We start from the raw sequence: 21,397 nt of genomic DNA on the forward strand, positions 1-21,397 counted from the left end.
CGCATTTTTTGATTCCTGAATAAGTTTATGGATTCATTTTTTTCCCTGAAGAGACCACTGAACATTAGTTAGAATTACCGTGTAGGGTATAGATTGTCAGCGGTAGAGTTAAATTTCTGTAACATTGGTCTTTCATGTATCCCTGTGCTCTTGGTGCTGTGTCACATGCCTTAGGCCACCCAAGCGAACTCCACATACATTCCCTTTTGATTGATCAGACTAGTTTTCAAGAATTTTCTTTAGGCCCACTTCAAATGTCTTTTCAGACTGACTGTCAGGATAGTGATAGCCTGGTTAATTGACCCAATACAAGTTTTCCATCTCAATAGGAGATTTTCCATCTCAATAGGAGATATCTCAAGTTTACATTCTTTTTAGTACGACATATTTTTAATGTCTATTTTTAATTTTTCAGTTCTCTTCTGTTTCAATTTTTTAATAAGATGTGTTCTAATCATGCAGATACCAGGACTCTCTAGTTCTTGTCCTTTTGTCTGCACAGTTGATCATTAGCCTTTGTATTACATAGCGCATTTGATGCACATTGTTTAAAGAAGGGACTTCTTCATGTCCTTGATAATGTGTATTATGTCATTGCTCTATTTGAGATGCTCTAGATAAGGAGTTTAGGAACACCTAGCCTTCATCATTAAGGAGAATATGTATTTACCCCATTAAATAATGTACCCCATTAGACAATGCCACTGTGTGAGGGCATCCATTTAGGTTCCCATGGTGTATTGCCACTCCTTTGCAGATTACAGGCCACTTGCTTAACTGTTTTTATATCTGACTTGAAGGAAACTAACAATTGTGTTACACTTGCTACATCACTAGGGTCCTGCTGGATCTTCCAGAGTCAAAGGAAGAGTGATTCCCTGCAGACCTGTGATCAACACTAAAGCCCACTCCCCATCAGTGACCGCTACATATTGCTCTACAAATCCTGCAACAAGGAAGTCGCGAAGCTGGACAGCGATCATCAGCGCGACATCAGTGGTACCTCCAAAAGCAAGGCATCTGCTTGAAAGGCGTTGCAGAAAAAAGGAGGAGCCGGTTCCTTGTTTTCCACAGAATTAGAGTTATTCATTTCGGCTCTGTACCTGTTATGTGCTGGAAACCTCTGTCAGTGTACATTCCCTTGAGCCCTTGGCCCGAGTTTTGGCCTCACCCACACCTCTTTTGCTTTGCACCAGCGGAACGGCAGTGCACCCAAGGATCCAAGTTTGGAAAAAGGCACTACATTCTGGTGCCCATGAGAGAGCAGCTTGAGCGTCCTCTGACACTAAATGATGAGTGTTGGAGTCTGAAAGTGCTGCTGACCTTGCTAGGTTTGTTGCTAAGTGGTGCTTGGATCTGCACGAGATGCTTTGTGCCCTTGATTAATGAAGAGCGCATCATTTGTAGTGTCTGACACAAAGAAGAGACACTGGTGCATTGTTTTGAGACATTGAGACTTTCGAGTGAGCTGTGAGTGTTTGCCCGGAGGGCACTCCTACTAAACAGTATTGTCTTCTCATGAAAAAGCCTGAATTGAAGAGGCCCAACGCGAAGAAGACACTGGAAGCAGATTTGATGGACAATAGAAGCCTGCAAGGAGAGGCTTTGGTGGACTCTGGGTATTTTCTGTGAGCTTGCATAGAATTGGAGTTTGGAAACAAATTTTTGCTGCTTTGCTGGCATTTGTTTTAAAGTACTATTCTGTTTAGTAAAAGCAGAATTAAGTCTCCCTGTGGAAGTGTATCCCTTTTTCATCTGAGAGCATTGATCAGGAACGCCACTGTTTCACTTGAACATATAATAGATTACTGAAATGCATAGGAAGCTATATAGAATGTTATTAGATAATTCTAGGATTTCCCCTCTGTTTAGAATTGTGGAAAATTATGATTTCATTCGTAATAATGGTCACTACGTCCTCCCGTGGTCTATATGTTCTCAACAACGTGTTTTCTAGTGTTATTCTAAAATGACATTGTCTTTTATGGGTGGGATTGTTTTTGTTGCTACCCAATTGACATCTGTACCCACCTCCCAACCTATGTCTCTTCCTACTATTACTTCTTTGCATTTGACTTTTGCTTTTCCTTTTCTCTCTTGCTTTTTCTGAAATTGTATTATGGTTTTCTGTTAAATTTCTTGATTGGTTACCATTTGCCAGTTGCAGGGTCACGTAGGAGTACCAACGGTTCAGTTTGTGACCTGAGTAGTGGCAGTAGGTCTGCAGGACTTGCAGTGTCCCTATGACCTGCTAATAATCACAGCTGAAGTACTCTATCAAGATTGCGTGAGCGACATTAGAAAATGGAGATTGTATTGAGGAATGACGATAAAAAGCAAGAGATGAAAAACAGACATTATAGAATATTGTTCTCTAAGTGCGGTATAGCTCTATCTATTTTAATACTTTTATGTATTTTATTGGCTACTATATTTTGGTTTGTTTCTTCTACACAATTGACGTCTGCACCAACTTCCCAACATACTCTTTCTTTCTTTACTGTTTCTTCACATGACTTTCATGTTTTACCTGAACATACATTGGTTAGGCCAGAGTTTACTGATAGACCCTTCTGTACAGCTTCTACATCAACACTAGAACATCACTAATTGTTGGGTGGGTGATCTTATACCACATACTACAGATAGAGGTGTTCACTATTTGGTCCTGCCATATATGGCCTTTGTACCACTACGTGTGTAAGAAGACTTGTCCCGAGAGAGTTGCTAAGTAGTAAGATAATACTACAGCAACCACTTGATGATCTGATCAGTATAGACCTAGATTCAGACTGACATGGGTTTAGGTTATTGCCTATATAAGGGCAAAAGGAGCGTCTGTGGTTCTAAAAATTCCGGACCCTGCCATAAGGGTGTACCAAGGCCTAAACACTCGTGCAGAAAATATCATCATACCACGACGAATTTGGTATCAATAGACCGGTAATGATCAGGACATTATGCCTGTGTATTTGCGTCACGATCGAGTGATGCTATCACCCTTAAATCACTGTTCTTGTCCTGAGCCCACGGCATCCATCTTGTCTTGCCCTCATATAGTCAATTGATTAAGGCTGAATATTGATCCAAAGGACACGTCCACCTTTCTCTGACTTCTCCATGACCTGAACAGGCTGAATCTGCCTACGTGATGTTGGCCTCACCAAACCAGTCCATGCCCTCTAGTCAATCTATATTAAAGATCTGAGCAACTTGTTGTGTACATTGGCCTGAGCAAGATTAGAAGGCCGAATACAGTAGCCATGCCGGTTTATGACCCACAAGCATCCCTTATCCTACATTTCTATCTTCCACACCTGGCTCTGTTTCTCTGCTTCTGGGCTTTTACAATGGGGAGGTGACTGTTTATATGATGGGGAGGAAACCAGTTCTATTGTGAGCTTCTCCGGCCTGCACAGGAAAATATGTGAAGTTTGACATATGTTCATGATGGAAGATGGGTTGGTCAGTTTGGGCAAGTAGAATGGAATTCATAATTATAGCCTGCTTTGTTATGGTACCATGGGAGCGACCTACAATGATGTGTTTTTCAGCAAGAATGTGAGCCTGGGGCCAAACTTTTTGTATAAAAGGCCTGCCTGAGAAAGCTCAGGCAGGCTCCCTCTTTCAATTGTAAAACTACGGTTGGACGACGAAGCCTCATAATTAATTATAATAAAGATGTCTTTTGATTTTACAGATTGGCTGTCAATTCCTTTGCTGCTTTATTTTGCAAAACTGCGAGATAGATCCCTGGTGGGGAGAGTGAGTCATTTTCCACTTTTCTTCACAATGCCCTCTTGCCCCTGGGGGGAGCTGATATACAACATGAAAGAAAGAAAGACCAGAAAACATGGATGATATTTGTCAACCAAATCAAACATTTCAAAAGAACAATAACAAAATATTTTGGCGAAATAGCAAATAGACAACTATTCCACAGGATATATTGACCGATCTCATGTGGTCTACTACGTTATTAGTATTGCTTGATTTGCGGACCGTCGCCTTGGAAAGTTCTTATGTAACTCACTAAACAAACTACTAAAAAGGTTCGCTTAGGACTGGCAGGCAGCAGTCCGCGGCACGCGAAGTGACAGACAAAGTCCATCGTGATTGCAGATCAGCGACAACACTAAAATGTTTCCTACTACATTAACCAGTCATTAAAATACTCAAACTATCAATCCACCACCACTATTTCTTCTTATCGCCATGTGTACAAAGGAAGGACTGGACTTGAGTCTGTAGGGGCTGATTTAGAAGCCCCTTGCGGCTCTTTTGCTCCATTGTTGCGTGACTTTTGTGACGCAGCGGCAGAACAAAAGAGGCGCCATGGTGCGGCGTATATTAACAACGTGAAGCATATGGGAGATGCATCACGTTGTAAAGCCCTGCGCCATCAGGGGGCGTTCCGGCGCAAGGGAGGGCGTTCCTGCGCAGGAACACATCCTAAAAGTGGCTGAGGGAAATCTACAAGATTTCAATCGGTCACTTTGAGGACAACGATCCGTGACTCAAACCCTGCGCCTGCTTGAAGCAGACGTACGGCTTGACGCAGCATTGGGGAGATGGGGCACCCCAGAGCATTGCTGGAGCTGCTCCATCGTTGCGACGCAACTCCAGTAATGCGCCGCCTTTACGGCACAGATGCGTAACGCTTTGGTGACGTTTTGGGCCCATGGTGCGCCGCATTGTAAATACGGCGCACCATGGGTGGTGGTGGCGTGGCGCACAATTACTGGCGCATCCCTGCTACTTTGCAGGGATGCGCCGGTAATTAAAAATCTGACCCTTAGTGTCTAGCATTACGCAGTTCTTTAAACTACACCCATACATAATTTCACAGGCCAATGAAACACAAAATCGAAAACAAATAAGCATAGTAGCAACGCTACTGAGAAGGAGAGCAGTGCACCTGAAATGCACAGAAGATTTTGAAATATAATTTACCTACAATGTAATCAGCAGCATTATTGCAGGAGAAAACAGAGTAGTGAAGAAATAGCTAGTACTACTCACCAAGCCCGGGGATCTCAAGGCCGAGCAGGTTGAGCAGATCGCGTTCCCGGTCCAGGAGATCCGTCCAAAGGTGGGTGGCCTGGTAGTAGGTGCGCCGGACCCGAGAGTGTTGGTACATGGCCCGGCACACCTTCTCCCACCGCTTCCGGCGCTCCTGGATCCCGTACCCGCTAGCGATCTTGCCGCCTGCCATGATGGTCCTGGGGAGGCGGCCCTGAACAAAAAAAATGTGTGCGGCCACCTCCTCCGCATTGAAGATCTCCCGGGGTGCGACCTGCTCCCCCCTCAAACGCCCGCACGGGAGCCGCACGGCCGCAAGGGTCCCGCACGGGGTGCGGGACCCTTCCCCTTCTCAGGATGCTTCCCGGCTCCCTTTACCATGGTCTGGGCAGAGAGGAAGCTAAATAATAAAGAAGAAATAGAATAGGGAAGAAGAAAAGAAAAGAGTTTAAAAAAGTAGTTTAAAATTAACCAAAAGTAGCAGAAAACACAAAAATATAGAGCTAAAAAAATAGAGGGATAGATAATTAGTAAAATAGATCCAAAAAAACTTCAAACAAGCAAAGGATGGCAGAGATTCAGAGAGGATACAAAAAGCATGCCCAGAACAAGATGGCCGCGCCCGTTCACGACCGCGTGGGTAAGTTTGCGCGATATTTTCCTCGCGATCACACGCGAAATTGTACTAGCGAGCCGCACACTTTGCGATATTACACATCGCGCCCGGAAACGGAAATACGTCATGCAAACAAGATGGCAGCGCCCGTGAACGACCGTGAGGGTAACTTTGCGCCATTGCGCTACAAGCGGCTCGCTAAAACGCACAAAACCTTGCGAACTAACACGCCGCAAAAAAAACAAATCGCATATTCGCACAAATTCGCGGCTTCCGAATTCGATCTCGCCAAGTTCCCGCCCCGCGAATCCAGCGAAATTGCAGAAAAACGAGTTTTGCAAAACTGAAAGCACTCAGCAGGTACAAAAGTTCAAACTCATCATTAGTAACCATTCCCTGTAGTGCTTCCTGACCGGGGCCCCTCCAGAGTTCAGTTGCTAGTTGCAACAATTCTATGACCCTGCTCTGACCCTCACAGCAGGCTCATAGAATAGCTACAAGTAGGCCACAAAGGTCCTGGAAAAAAAAATGGCACTGCAACAGAAAGCAAATTACAGATAAGGAAGCAGGTGCCAGACTGGCATTTTAAAACAGTGACACATTAATAAATCAACCCCAAATTAATTCATGTCGGTTGAAGCAGGGCAGGTGTGCTTGCTTTTCCCCCCCCATAATCTACAGCGATGAACCAGAGGGTGGCATTGATGTACCAGAGGGTGGCATGGGTGAAACAGGGTGGCAGTAGTGAAACAGAGGGTGCTGTGAACCTGTGATGATGAACCAGACGTAGAAGCAACATAGTCGCGACCGTTGCGAGCCGACAAGTACGTTCGCAATTGCGAACTGCTACAAAACCCTCGCGAACTGGCAGAAACCTTTGTGAACACAAAAAAAATCTGCAAATTCGCGAGAATTTGCGGATTTTGTGGATTGCGAGCTCGCAAATACGCAAATTTGCGAACGCCAGATTTGCAAAATTCGCCCATGCTTATGTTTTACGAAGGTAATCAGGGCAGTTGTAAGTTACTTAAGAGAAAGAGGAGTTTGACTAATAATTTATTTCAATGATATTTTGATGATGAGTTCATGTTTAGAGGTATTAATTTCCCAGTTGAACATGGTAAAAAAAGCTTTTAATTTCTATTGTTTTGTGATAAATCAGGACAAGTCAATGTTGGATCAAAAATAAAACCTACAGAAGGCCATGCAAAGAGAATCAAATCATTTTTACTAAAAGTTCATTTTTTGTGCAGTTCATTCACTTCGTACACATCAGTACTTTCTTCTTTTCATTTAAAGCAACAGAGGAGCCATGATGTGACGCCCACACTTAATTCTCTTTATTCTTTAAAATTATCTCAGACTTCAGCCCAGTCAACGTCCTAAACAAGGGCTTCATCAGGGCCAGGAACAGATATATGCAAACATTTAAATACATATTAAGGAAACATTCACGCATCCTCACAACATTGTGTATACGTGTTCACATTCACATAAAATACATACAGTGACTATTAACGCATTAACGAAATCCACAAATTAAAACAATGACACACCTGATACATCAATACCTAAACATTACTAGCTATCCCACCAATAATTCACAAATATGTTATCCCAAAAAATGTTACTGGTAAAAAATCTTTTAGATAACATCATATCTGTTTTATAGCATCGAAAATACAAAGCAATAATTCAACAAGAAAGACCTCTGTCCCCTCTTGTACAGAATCGCCAAGAGTGTGCTGATCCTCTGAGTGTGATCAATACCTATTGAGCCATAGTGTCAAATTGATTAATATCATACCTTGCTAACCTATATTTCTTGAGGATCCTTCACCGGACAATACTAGTATATAGGTAGAAAACAGTGCAGGGGAAGAGATCACCCCAAGTTATCTACTGCGAGACAAAAAATAACAATCTATAACTATTTATATTTATTCACTTCCATTAAATACGTACTATATTTCATCCTATCATTTTGTATCGCCACCTAATTACCCCAAAACTCAAGTAGAATTTTTGCTTTTATTTGACGTACAAACTGCACTTATTGCTCTCATTGAAGAATCCATTATTCCTTTAATGCTTTGAACATGTAACAGAAGGCCATACAAGTGGAAAGGCTTAATGTCCACACCCACATTGGTTCTGCAACTAAAATAAAATTGCAAAAAACAAACTCGGTATAAGAATAAAAAGTCCTGTAGCACTAAAAATCTATTTAAACTTTGTTTTTTTTTAAAAGTCAATGTAATATAATTCCACTACAAAACACAAGAAGAGAGGAGGACTTTAAGTAGCCCCTGCTATTCAGACCATGTACTTTGCAAACACAAATCCATAGTCTTACAAGTTGAGGCAAACCTAATATTGCACTCCTCCCATATACAATATCTTTGTCTGGGTATCCCATAATTCCAGGTTTAAAAAGTGAGCCATATACAATACGTCGCATTCTGATATCCAGGCAGAGTTATCCACCCCCCTGTCAAAAAAGACTGCAGTCAATTAATATTATTATAGTTTTAATGAACCAATCACTACCTGTACCAATTTAAAATGATCAATACCTTTCTAAAATAGCCCTACATCAGTTCACTTGAGCTTCAACTTAAATGCCAGCGGGTAGGCCAATGCTCCACTGCTGTAGTCCATGTACTAATACTACACAAAACGATAGGAGAGGTGTGGCACAGCGGCCAGAGCGGTTGACTCCTGATCGCGGGCTCGTGAGGCGATCCCTGGCAACTCATGTTACTCTGGGCAATAGCGTACTTAATCTTCCTAACGGCCTCCAGCGCCTTGAAACCTTAAGGGGTGGTATGTTTGCGCTTTACAAATATATGGCTCATTAACCACCATATAGTTCATGATGTCATCCTCCCACTACATTGGTATATATAACAAGTACCAATCAGTAGGAAAGTAATGGCCAATATTATAACCCTGGGCACAAGATGTCATCTTTCAAGTTACAGGTCACTGTAGAAGTCGGGATCCGACTATTAGACACCGCATTATGACTGTCTGTATCCCGTTACATGTGCCTATGCATCCCTGCGGACCAGAAAGGAACAGTGCTGCCGCATTTACCATTCGAGCAAAAATCACCCAATCACAGTAACTGGCTTATTCTTCCGTCATTACCCTGTGTCCCCAAGCACTCATGAAATGTTTGAAACGCGTATTTACCCAGAGGTGTCAGAGCGCTTTCCAATTAGAACCAAGTACATTACATAAGGAATTCAGAGTAATGTAATAGTCTTCGACAATACGTATATCTACTACAGTTACTCGTGGTGAGAGTTAGATTAACAATTCTATCAAGATTACATTTTAAGAAAAGTTGGAGCAATTAGGGTTTAACCAATGCATATTACATATGTACAGAGCGTGGTCTTCTCGCTCTTGGTAGAGTAGAGGTTCTTGCGGTGCTGCATAGTGGGCGGACCACAAGGGGGCCCGTATTTGGATGAAAGGAAGGGCTCGCTATTCAAGTGTGAATCAGCATATTAAAAAACACATTAGAGCTGTCTATGTCTGGCTGGCTACAGGGTCCACGCATCTCTGCGGACCAGAAAGGAACAAGTGCTGCGGCGTTTACTATTGGAGTAAAAATCAGCTAATCACAGGAAGCGGCTTATCCCACCATCGTCCTGTTTCCCCTAGCACTCCTGTAAGCCTTAATGTATCGTAAGCGGATCAGAATGGGGGGGGGGGTGGGGGGGGCGTAGGGGAGTATTTACAGTTTTGCTATTGGATACAAAAAATACAATACTCCAATCAAACTACATTTTTTCCATTCCCGTCGGATACACTTTGTAAAACACAAATGTTTTCACACTTTCTATTGGATCAAAATCCTCCAATCACAAACACGGGTTGTGTCTTGCATCAGCATCCGGTTTGCCCGTGTACCCCGGAAGGGCTTCCTGCACAGTGAGCTGACTCGAATCAGGTCCATATTTAAAAGTAGTTAAAAAGTAAAGCCCTGAATAGCAGCGCTCCAAATCACTCCAAGGCATCCGCCAAAGTGCTGCATTCATATATAGAAGAGCACATTTTAAAGGACAAATGCTTGTATTGTTTTTGCTGGATATAGAGAACTCTAATCACTAGTATATGCAGTAGACCTTTATACTATCTACCGTTCCTATGTGACTCTTAGAGTATATCTACTTGTATCTCCTCCTTGTGTGACTTTACATCTTGTACATTTGCAATTTTTTCCGTGTGTATCCTTTTTGTAACGCATGTAATCCTAAGTCCTTATGTTTTTCAACTGGTGCTTATGTAAAGCGCTCTGACATCTTCGGGTAAAGTTCGCGCTATAGAAAATCGCATAAATAAACAAACACGGGGTGCTTGTACTACAAACATCCGGTTTGTTCGAGTACACCGAAAATGCTGCCTATATCTTTGGCTGACCAGAATGGGACCTGTATTTCAATCAGTGCAATTGGCTAATGAGGTATCCAATAATAGCACTGTTTATAATAGAAAATTATTTGGAGGCACCCGCCCAAGTGTTTACACTCACGTATAGTACAAACCGCTGTGCCCGAAATGTTACTCATATAATACAAACCATTCATCATGCTGAAGCACGTGTGGAGGTGTAATTCCTCCAATGATGACAGGACACTGTGTCTTATAAACTGGGGGTTTATTAATATAAAATTCTCATTCTACGGAGAGCGCCGAGCAGCATCCACTCAGCTCCGCTCCGGCGCCCGAACTGGCGCCTTTCGCGGGCGACCCAAAATGGCTGCCGCGTTCACTCTAAGTGGTGACGTAGCGCGAACACTGAAACGCCAACACTACATATCTCTCCCTTTTTGTATCACATGGATAAAGCAGTCTTGGGGTTTATTGGCCATCCCCCATCTCAAAGTCTCGGAACCTGGACGGTCTCACAATCATTCGCCCCCTCTCGTGCATCTTACCAGGGTGGACATTGCTTGATGATGATGATGAATTGGCTTTTATAAAGCGCAACTTACACTCCATGGAGCATCTTGGCGCTAGAAACATCACGTGTCATAGATGAGAAGGAGGGAGAGTTGTCCGAAAACATAAAGGAAAAGTGGAGAAGTACTTAATACAGAGAGGGTGAGTGATATTAAATTAACGCTAGACATAGTGTGTCAGTGGCCTTAAAAATCCATGTTTTAAGGGCTTTTCGGAACAGATTCTCTGAATGAATCAGACGCATCTGGGGTGGGAGCTTGTTCCAGGCTCTAGCTCCTAGCACTCCGATGGATTTTCCACCTTTTGTGGTTAGTCTGAATTTGGGGACAGCTAATAGGTTTAGGTTGGATGATCTGAGTGACCTGGTGGGAGTGTATCTTCCAAACCTTTGGGATAGGTATGAGGGGCCCGACTGGTGGTAAGCTCTGAAAGTGATGAGTAGGATTTTAAATAAAACTCTCTTATGAATGGGTAACCAGTGCAGGGTTTTGAGTGCCATGGAGGCAGATGATTTCCTGGGTAGTCTTAGCACTAAGCGGGCAGCAGCATTCTGAACCATCTGCAATTTGTGCAAGACAGCTTTGTTGGAACCTGCATAAATGCTGTTGCAGTAATCTAACCGCGATGTAATGAGGGCTAATGCTACCGTTTTTCTGGCTGTCAAGGGGAGGAGGTCAAAGAACCTTCTGAGGCCTCTAATAATGTTGAAACAGGACCCTGCCACAGTCCCTGCTTGTTTTTTGAAGGATAGGGCTTCATCAAACCTTATCCCGAGGTTGCGGGCTGACGTGATGGTATTAGGTGGAACTTCGGCGTCTTGGGGCCACCAGTTGTTAGGGGAAAAGAGGTTATTCTGACCAAAAGGGAGGATCTCAGTCTTGCCTGAATTGCATTTAAGGTGGTGAGTTCTCATCCATTCAAAGGTTGCGGTGAGACAGTCTCTCAGATTTTCTTCTGCTTTAGTTGAGTTGTTGTCCAATACAAGGATGAGTTGGGTATCATCCGCGTAAGATATTGTACTGATGTTGAATGATGTAATCAGTTCAATCAAAGGGGACATATAAAGGTTAAAGAGAACCGGGCTCAAGCTTGAGCCTTGTGGTACCCCTGTTGTTAAAGTTTTTTCCTCTGAGCAATAGCTTCCTAATATGGTGATTTGTTTTCTATGGCTTAGAAAATTTTTCAGCCATTTGAAAGCGGTTCCTGTTAGTCCTGATTCTGCCAGGCGGCCAATTAATACGGGGTGTGAAACCGTATCAAAGGCCGCCGATAGATCGAGCAGGATCAGGACGGCCTTTTTTCCTTGATCCAGTGCCATCTTAAGTGTCTCTACAGTATGTAGAAGGGCTGAGGAGTGTTTTGCCCTAAAACCTGCCTGGTTAGGGTGTAAGAGGTGATTTTCCTCCAGATGTTTAGTCAGCTGTTTGTTTACTGCTGCTTCAGTCAGTTTGAATAGCAGTGGAAGCAGCGAGATTGGGCGAAGGTTAGAGAGTGTGGTGGGATCAGCTAGGGGCTTTTTCTGTAGCGGTTTTACAGCAGCACGCTTCCATTCAGATGGAATGACGGCAGTGGCCAGAGAGGAATTTATGATGGAATTTATAATTGGGTTTACCATGTCTACTAACATGTGGAGCAGCAGTGGGGGGCATGGATCAAAAGGGGAGCCTGATTTACAGGAGAGGATAGCTTGTCGAGTTTCATCGAGGCTAATGGGGGCAAAGTTATTTAGCTGAGGTATACTGTTGGATAATTGTAAATTTTCAAAAGGGGGGGGTTCTGAAAGATCTGGGAAATCTTTGGTGATATTTAGTATTTTCATTTCAAAGTAGTTTGCTATGGAATTACAAAGTGTTAATGACGGTGGTATCTCCTGCCTGAGGATTCTGGGATTCATAAACTCATCAACTATTTTGAAAATTTCCTTCTGTTTGTTATTGGACAAATTGATGGCTTCTAGGAAGTGGTCTTTTTTGGCATTTTTTATCATAAAATGATATTGTTTCCTAGCGGTTTTATAGGCAAGAGCTTCCGTAACATCATAGTTATGGCGCCATTTCTTTTCAAGGGATCTGACCTCAGTACGTTTGTTTTTTAAAACGGGGGAGAACCAGGGTGCTGATTTTTTATTTTGTTTTTTCCGTAATTTTCCTGAATTTGCAGGACCACAGAAGTCTGTGACCCATTTACAGAAATTATTATAATCGGATTCAGTACATCCGGTAATGGACGGTTTAGATTCCTCTGCGATGTGGTGCAGATTAGGTGAGTTTGCAAGTTTTTTCCAATCTTTCTGTGTCGAGAAGTCGATTTTTAGGTTGGCAGTGTTCGGACTTTTCTTTTTGGTTGTAAGTTTGAAAGGGATTAACCAGTGATCCGTCCATGTTTGGATGAGGGGAGTTTCGACAGTTAAGGTTTTGATGTTGGTACAAATGCAGTCTAATATATGGCCTGCTTTGTGTGTGGGCATTTTAGTCAGTATTTCCAGCCCCAGGATATCAGTTAAGTCATTAAGCCATATTGTATTGGGGTCGTTGGGTTTGTCTAGGTGAAAATTTAGATCGCCTAAAACTGTGAAATTGGCATATTTCAGGGTTAAAGTGCTGAGTGCATCTTCGAAGCTTTCGAAGAAGCCGTTTTGAGGTCCTGGGGGGCGATAGATAAGGCTCCCACGAAGGTGTTCTCCTCATTTATCTGAAAGCAGAATCCCATACTTTCTGCCCCTTTTACGTCCGAGAGTTCGAACGTCGAGCATTTCAGTGATTCGCGGTGGATAATGGCTAGTCCACCTCCTCTCAGTTCCTGTCTATCGGTCCTCTGAATGAGGTATCCTTGGGGAACAGTTTCAGTTATGATTGGGTTGCACCATGGTTTAAGCCAGGTTTCCGTTATGAATAGTAGGTCAATGTTATTCTCTGTAATAAGGTCAAATATGTGCTGGCCATTCTTACATATTGACCTTGCATTGATCAAGGCTCCTCGGAGAGCGGTCGCGTTTTTCATAATGGGTGATTGTTTTTCTGGGGTGAGGAGTGTTCTACAGGTATGACAACATACAGGTCCTAACCACTTTTCGACATTGATCATGTTGTGACAGTGATTTTTATTATGATTGAGGGCAAGTATCTGATCTCTTGTATAGGTGGGTATATGGTTGGTACATACCTTAGATAGGGCAGCATGATAGGCCCTGGGCCCGGCCGAGGCACGGACGGGCACAGACGGGCTTGCCTTAGGCGCGCCTTCGGCGCGCAAACGGCGCGCCCGCTGCGCCCGTCCGCTGCGCGTCCGGAAATGACACATTATTTTATGGACAGGAAAGCGAGAAAGAGGGGGGCGTGTCCTCGTCAGGGGGTGTGTCCGAGCTTCGCGCCGGTGACGGCGGGGGAAGCCTTTCTGTGCTTTGTGACTCCGAGTCAGCGTTTATATCGGCTGCACGGGTGCTTCCAAAGCGTGAAAGAAGGTAGGTGAGTGACAAATAATAGTACTAAAATACAATTTTTAAAGTGACTCTCAATATTTAAAAGTTTCTGGCCTAGCTCCCGGCTTCCGCCTCAGGAGACACGAAATGGTTGTGGGGTCGCTTGTGGTCAGCGGCGCCTTTATACTGCGGTGTTTGTGGGCGTGTCCTCGTCAGGGGGCGTGTCCGAGCTTCGCTTCTCTCCCACTGGCCGTCACGGACCCATTTTTTCTACCTTCTTGCGTACCCGGACTCTCTCTGCACCTCAGATCTCCCCTTTCTCGTCTTTGTGTCTCTGCTCTGGGGGTATCACTGCATTCTTGCTCCAACATCGGATCCGCACCCTCTGTGTCTCCTTCCGGGGCAACGGCCTCGTTCGCTGAGGTACTCTGATCTGTCACTCCTTGTTCCCGCTCTTCCGGAGGCCATTGTAAAATCTTGTTGCATCGAGCCATGCGATCCTGGGACCACACATTGCCATCACTGAACATTGCAGCTCGATCATAAACCTCTTTAATTTGGAGGGGCCTGCTGTATTTGCTGTCTCCCTTTTTCTGCAACACAGCCAGCTTGACCCTTACCCATTCTCCTTCTTCCAATGCCTTGTCTTTTACGTTCTTCCTTTTGTTATAATGTTCTGTATATATTGTTTGAGCTTTTTCTAGGTTCCTTTGTACTACTGCCGGAGACGTTTGCTCATCACAGTCTTTTCCTTCCACGCCAGATTGTCCTTGGTAAAGGGATCTCTGCTCCTGAGAATCTGGAAGGGGCTGTACCCCGTGCTTGTAGGTGTGATGCGGTAGGACCAAATCATGTGTAGGATTTCCTTCTGCCAGTCCTTTCCTATCATGATGGCTGCTTGGATGGACCCCATTAGTACTCTATTAAATCGTTTCACTTGTCCATTTCCCGCAGGATGATATACGGATGGATGTTTTGAGATGATTCCATTCCTCTCCATGTATTTGAGCCATTTTTCTGAGGTAAATTGGGGGCCATTGTCACTCAGTATGGACTTGGGAATGCCTTCCCTGAGGAAAGTTGCTGTGAGGAACCTAAGTATGGTTTCCGTATCCATTCATGGAGAAGTGTGGCTCAATGATTAGAGCGGCAGACCCTGATGCAGAGATCTAGTCCGGGACCAGGGTTCAATTCCCCGCCTCGGCGGGTCTTGGGCTCAAAAATTCCACGTACCTGATAATTCTCGCCTCGGTGCCTATTCCAATCATGGAGTCCCACTCTGCAACTCTGGGCAATAGCTTGCTTAATCTCCACAACGGCTCCCACAATGCTAAGGATGCCTGGCCTCCACCTTGGGGGTGCCCAGGAGTGGACACCTCACAGGGAAAGCCAGGATGGGTTCCACAGCGGTATTCGTACAAGCGCCTTGAGACCATTGCGGGTGAGTAGTGCGCTATACAAGTATCAATTTACATTTACATCTCCCCTTGGACCTGAACTTCAGGCCACTTAGAATATCGATCTACTAGGACGCACAGGTATTTTGGAGTACCTTGCTCCTCCAATATTGGCCCCAGTATATCAATGGAGAGTTCCTCCCAAGGGTTCTTCGGGGTAGCGAAACTTCCTGAAGCCGGCCTCAGTGGTGTCATAGTTTTGTCAGCACGCTGGCATTGGTCGCACTCTCTCACATGGCGTTCAGTCTGTATGTCCATGCCAGGCCACCAGTATCCTTGTTTGGCCCTCAGTTTGGTTTTTCCAATACCCAGATGGCCTTCATGCAGTATCGCCAATAGCCTCAGGATTAGCTCCTCCGGGGGTTCCACCTTATCCCCTCGGTATACAAACACGCCTTTGTCATCCAGGGATAGCTCCTCTCTCACCTCATAGTACTTCCTCAAGTTCCCATTTATATGTCTTTTTTCGGGCCAACCTCCCACAATGTGTTCAACCACTTCTTGGATGTTTCTGTCCGCCCGGTACGCATCTTTCCACTCTTGATTGCTTATCACTTTCTCCAGGTCTTCCATTAATGCCACCATTTTTTCACTCACTTCCTTTTCATCACCTGCGTTCTCCATTGCTGCAGCCCTGCTCAGGTAGTCAGCCACTTTGTTCCTGCTGCCCGGGATGTATTCCACATCCTAGCGATAATCCAACAATTTGAGGGTCATCTTTGCAATTCTGGGCGTTGCGTTCGCGTGTCCAGTGGATGTTAGAATCCTTAACAAATGTTTATGGTCCGTTCCGAGTCGGAACCTTGTGCCCCGCAAGAACTGACGGAATCTGCCCATGGCCCATACTACCGCAGGCATTTCCTTTTCGATAACAATGAATTTCTTTTCCGTGTCTGTCAGGGCTCTGGATGCAAAGATTAGTGTCTCCATTACTCCACCGCCCCTGTCTTGCATAAGGACTGCTCCCAGCCCTTTGTCGCTGGCATCCGTCGTTAGCACCGTATGACCCTGTGGATCATATCCTTGAAGGGGTATGGCCTGTACCACATCTCCTTTGATACAATCAAACTCTTTCTGTGTCTCCTCCCTCCATGCAAATGTTGTTTTCTCTCTCGTCAGCTGCCTCATGTGGTGGGTCTTGGTGGCGAAATGTTGCACGAACTTGCTGTAGTACTCCGCCATCCCTAAGAAGGACCGTACTTCTTCCTTGTTGGAGGGGGGTGGCGCATCGCATATTGCTCTTACGTTCTCTTTCTTTGGGGTGATGCCGAGTTCACTGATTTCGTGTCCCAGGTAGGTGACAGAAGTCATGCCTAGGCGACACTTCTCCCACTCCGCAGTCAATCCTTTATCTGCTAGCAAATTCAATACTTTGGCCAACTTGGTGTCGTGGTTTCGTTGGTCCTTGCCCATCACAAGGATGTCATCTTGGAAGTATTGGATCCCTTCCACATCTTTGAAGAGGTGGTGCATGAGTTTCTGGAAGACGGCCGACACGGACGCGAGGCCGAACGGCATTTTGCAAAATTGGTAACACCCGAAGGGAGTTATGAATGATTTCAACTTCCTACTCTCCGTGTGTAATGCAATCTGGTGGTACGCCGACGTTAGATCAATGGTGGAGTACCATTTTTTTCCTTTCGCCTTCGCCATCATTTCCTCAATGCGGGGCAGTGGGAACTTCTCCACTACTATGCATTTGTTTAGTTTCCGCAGATCCACACACAACCGGACCCTGCCATTGGGTTTCCTGACTACCACTAGGGGTGCAAGCCACTCTGCACATGTGATGGGTTCTATTATCCCATTCCTCTCCAGTTCACATAGTTCCAGTTGCACTGCTTCCCTCACTGTGATCGGTACATTCCTCACCTTTTGTGATACCGGCTTGGCATCCCTCTTGAGGATGATTTTGTGGGAGAATTTCTCCAATCTCCCGACCTTTCCGCCAAACACCTTCGGGAAGTCACCTTTCCATTTCTCCAGGTCTGGCCATTGTTCCGGCGCAGTCATCAGCACCTGTACTGCTCCTCCCGGGTCCAGCTTGATGCCCAGGTCTCCCTGATCCATCCACCCTAGGACTGACTGGCTCTTTTCTGCTACGTATAATTTACAAGCAGCGCTGCGTCCCCTAAATTCAAATTTCAACGGTCTATAACCCACTATTGGGATGCGGTCTCCGAGGTACGTGACTGGCCTGATGTCTGGTGGTTCCAACTGCGGACCCAGTGTAGGCGTGAACTTCTTGGCCCATACCGTTCTCTGGACTATCGTGTATGGTGATCCTGAGTCCGCCACGATGCTTATCATCACTCCACCTATTAGCATGTCTAATAATGGTTTGTTTGACCTCCTGGCACCCACGCTGAGGACTTGATCCTCTATGCACAGCACCTCGTCCTCTTCCTCCTGACCTCTTCCTTCCATGCACTCATGGTCTTGGTCTATATATTTCACTGTGTTGCGGGCTGCTTTCCTTCGGCATACCTTTTCGTAATGCCCTATGATGCCACAGAACATGCATTTGGCGCGGAATGCTGGGCATTTCTTGTAATGTGCTTTGTGTGCCATACTGCCACAACGGTAGCAGGGATTCTTGTCTCCTTTACTCTGCTTCCCTTGTGATCCCGGCTTCCCAGGCCATCTGTTGGGTCCTCTGTACGTCACGCCCATGTTCCTGTTTCCTCCTTTTGGCTCCTCTTCATCTATTTTATTTACCATTTGTCTTGCCACTGGTTCCCTTTTTGCTGCGTCTGCGCATCTCCGCCTTCTTCACTATCGCGATCACTTCTTTCAGTGAGGCATCTCCGCTCTCCCATAGTTTGTCCTGCACCGACTTATTTGTTGTGTGCATCACTATTTGGTCCCTGATTAACTCATTATGGAGTGCGCCTTATTTACATGTTGTCGCTAACTTTTTAACGCCGCCACATACTCATCAATCGGTTCTCCGGGTTCTTGTTTCCGCTGCTGAAAGTTGTAGTGATCTATCGATACGCACACTGCCGGCCGGTAGTGCTCGTTGAGTTCTTCAATCGCATGGGCGAAGACGTCGTTGTCTGTGTCCAGCCGGGGTTTTGGTACTAAGTTCTTGAATACCCTAATTCCTTCCAGGCCTAGGTTGTGCAGCAAGATTCCTCTTTTCCTTTTCTTCTTGAACGCTTCCTCATTTTCCTCTTCCAGAACCTCTATGTAATTTAAGATGTATTCTCTCCAGTCATCCCACTTCATCAGGGGTTCACCTGGTTTGGGTAGGAATGGTATCGGGGCTGTCCCTGAAGTCACCTGCGCGCACATGGTACCGCGCTTTTCTGGCCCTGTGTTCTGGCTCCTGGGACTGCCTGGCACGCTGTTCTCTCCTCCCTGTTCTTGTTGGAGATGGGTGCTCTCTGTGTCGCCTTCCTCACTGTCCCTTGATTCCGCCAGTGCTCCTCCTCAGTTGGGGCCTCTCCGTACCTAGTGGCGCCCCTGTGTACTCTGCTGGGCGTGCAGTGGTCATGGGTAGCTATCCTCTTGCCCCCTCCACTCTTCTAGGTTTGGGTGGTTCTATCCTATGGCTCCGAGGTGAGCGATGCCCCGTACCTGGTTCCTTGTTCTCCTTTTTTTTCTTAGCTCTGGTGGATTCTCGCGCTTCTGCCGCTCTCTCCGTGTTTCTCTGGCCTCTCTGTGTGGGGCCTGCCGGTATGCTTCTGTCCGGCTGTCCTGTTGCTCCTGTGGGTTATTTCTTGTGGTGAGTGTCCCACAAGTCTCAGCCTCGTCGCGACTGTGGAGGTGTAATTCCTCCAATGATGACAGGACACTGTGTCTTATAAACTGGGGGTTTATTAATATAAAATTCTCATTCTACGGAGAGCGCTGAGCTGCTTCCACTCAGCTATGCTCCGGCGCCTGAACTGGCGCCCTTCGCGGGCAACCCAAAATGTCCACCGCGTTCACGCTACGTGGTGACGTAGCGCGAACACTGAAACGCCAACACTACAGCACGGTCGACACGATTTCTTTCACTGCATAATGACAGCACCATACACAAGGGAGTGACGTAGCCAGGGAAATAGCATATGCCCTACTTTAAAGCACATCCAGATTGGGTGGAACGGGCGAGTAAGCAAGAGTGAGCTTCCTGTTGAAGATTCAGGGTTGAGGGGGGGTCTTTCCCCAATTCATTTTTTTATTTAAATTTGGATTAGTTGGTTCATATACAGTATACATTTCAAACAATATGGCCAAAAAGCTTCACTTGGGAGGGATCTCAGAAAATAACCTGAAAAATAAATACTGAGATCAGCCTTTCCTGTTGGGTTGTTACCCTCAAGAAAAACATGGGGCCAAATAATATATTTTTTATGTTTAGAAAGCTTTATTGAATGAAATATGCCAAGTAAAACATGAGTACAAAAACACAATCAATAAGAAAAATTGAAGTAGTGAGATGGTACAATGTAAATGTGAAATATAAAACAAAGAATCCCAAAAAAGGGAAACTTAATGTATATACTAAGAGAAAAAACAAGGATACGGTTGATAAGCGTGAAAAAATAGGCAGGGAGGGAAATAGGTAACATAGAAAGATAAAAAATAATAATGGGGAGAAGCATCATTTTAATGGTTGCCAGTCTACCCCTCCATGATAAGAATAGGGGAGACCATTGTCTTGTATAAGAGCAGAGAGCTTGGAAAGAATATCTTTATGATTAATAGTAGCATAGAGGATGCCTAAACATTTAATGCTTGTGGGGTTTCATTCGAAACCAGAACCATAAAACATATGTGGAAGGCAATATTTATTAAGAGGTAAGACTTGGGACTTATCAATATTCAGCTTATACCCAGAGACCGAGGAATATTCAGTAAGTAAAGAAAAAAGTGTGGGTAAGGAAGTGGTAGGATTGGAGATATAAAGTAAAATATCATCAGCGTATGCTGTGAATTTGATATCTAACGTTTTATAAACAAAACCGGAATAAGAAGTGGAACACCAAATTTTTTCAAGAAAAGGTTCTAATGCTAAAATAAAAAGAAGGGGCGACAAAGGACAACCTTGTCTCCTGCCTCTATGTAAAGGAAAGTAAGATGATTGTGCACCATTGACCCAAATAGAAGTAGACGGAGCCGAATATAATAATTGGATAAGTTTAATAATATGAGGACTAAAACCATGCCATCGAAGAGCCCCAAACATAAAATCCCAATTTACCCCATCAAAAGCTTTCTCAGCATCAAGGGTGATGGCAGCGAGAGGGGATTTCAATTTGGAGGCTAGGTAAATAATGTTGAGGAGAGTTCTAGAATTAGCCGTAAGAGACCTACCTTTAACAAAGCCAGACTGATAGATGTTGATGAGGTCCGAAACAACAGTATTCAATTGGGAGGCTAAGATGTTGGCATAAATTTTGCAGTCTGTATTTATCAAAGAAATAGGCCGATAATTTTTACAGAGGGAAGGATCTTTGTCTTTTTTTAGGAAGTAGGCATAACATGGCTTGGGTAAAAGAACCTTTAGATTCACTAGCGGAACGAAAAGAAGAGATCAAGGAGGATAGGTGTGGCATTAGACAATTTTTAAATTGAAAGTAAAAGCAGACGGTTAAACCATCTGGGCCGGGAGATTTATCTATGGGTAAGAGAGTGATTGCTTGCAAAATCTCTTTTTCAGAAATGGGGGAATCCAGAGAAGAGAAATCAAGATCGACGGATGAGGATTTGGGTATATTCAGAAAGAAGGAATCAATCTGAGAAGGGGACGGAGTCGATTCGGGTGTATATAAAGAGGAATAATATTGAATGAAGCAGTCAGGAATCTTGTCGTCCGTGCAATGACGAATCCCATGGGCATCAGTTATAACATCAATTTTGGATTTTTGTTTCCTAATTTTAAGGTAATTTGCAAGAGACCGACCAGCTTTATTA

This window comes from Lissotriton vulgaris, chromosome 5 (genome assembly GCF_964263255.1).
Source record: "Lissotriton vulgaris chromosome 5, aLisVul1.2, whole genome shotgun sequence".
NCBI classification, from domain to species: domain Eukaryota; kingdom Metazoa; phylum Chordata; class Amphibia; order Caudata; family Salamandridae; genus Lissotriton; species Lissotriton vulgaris.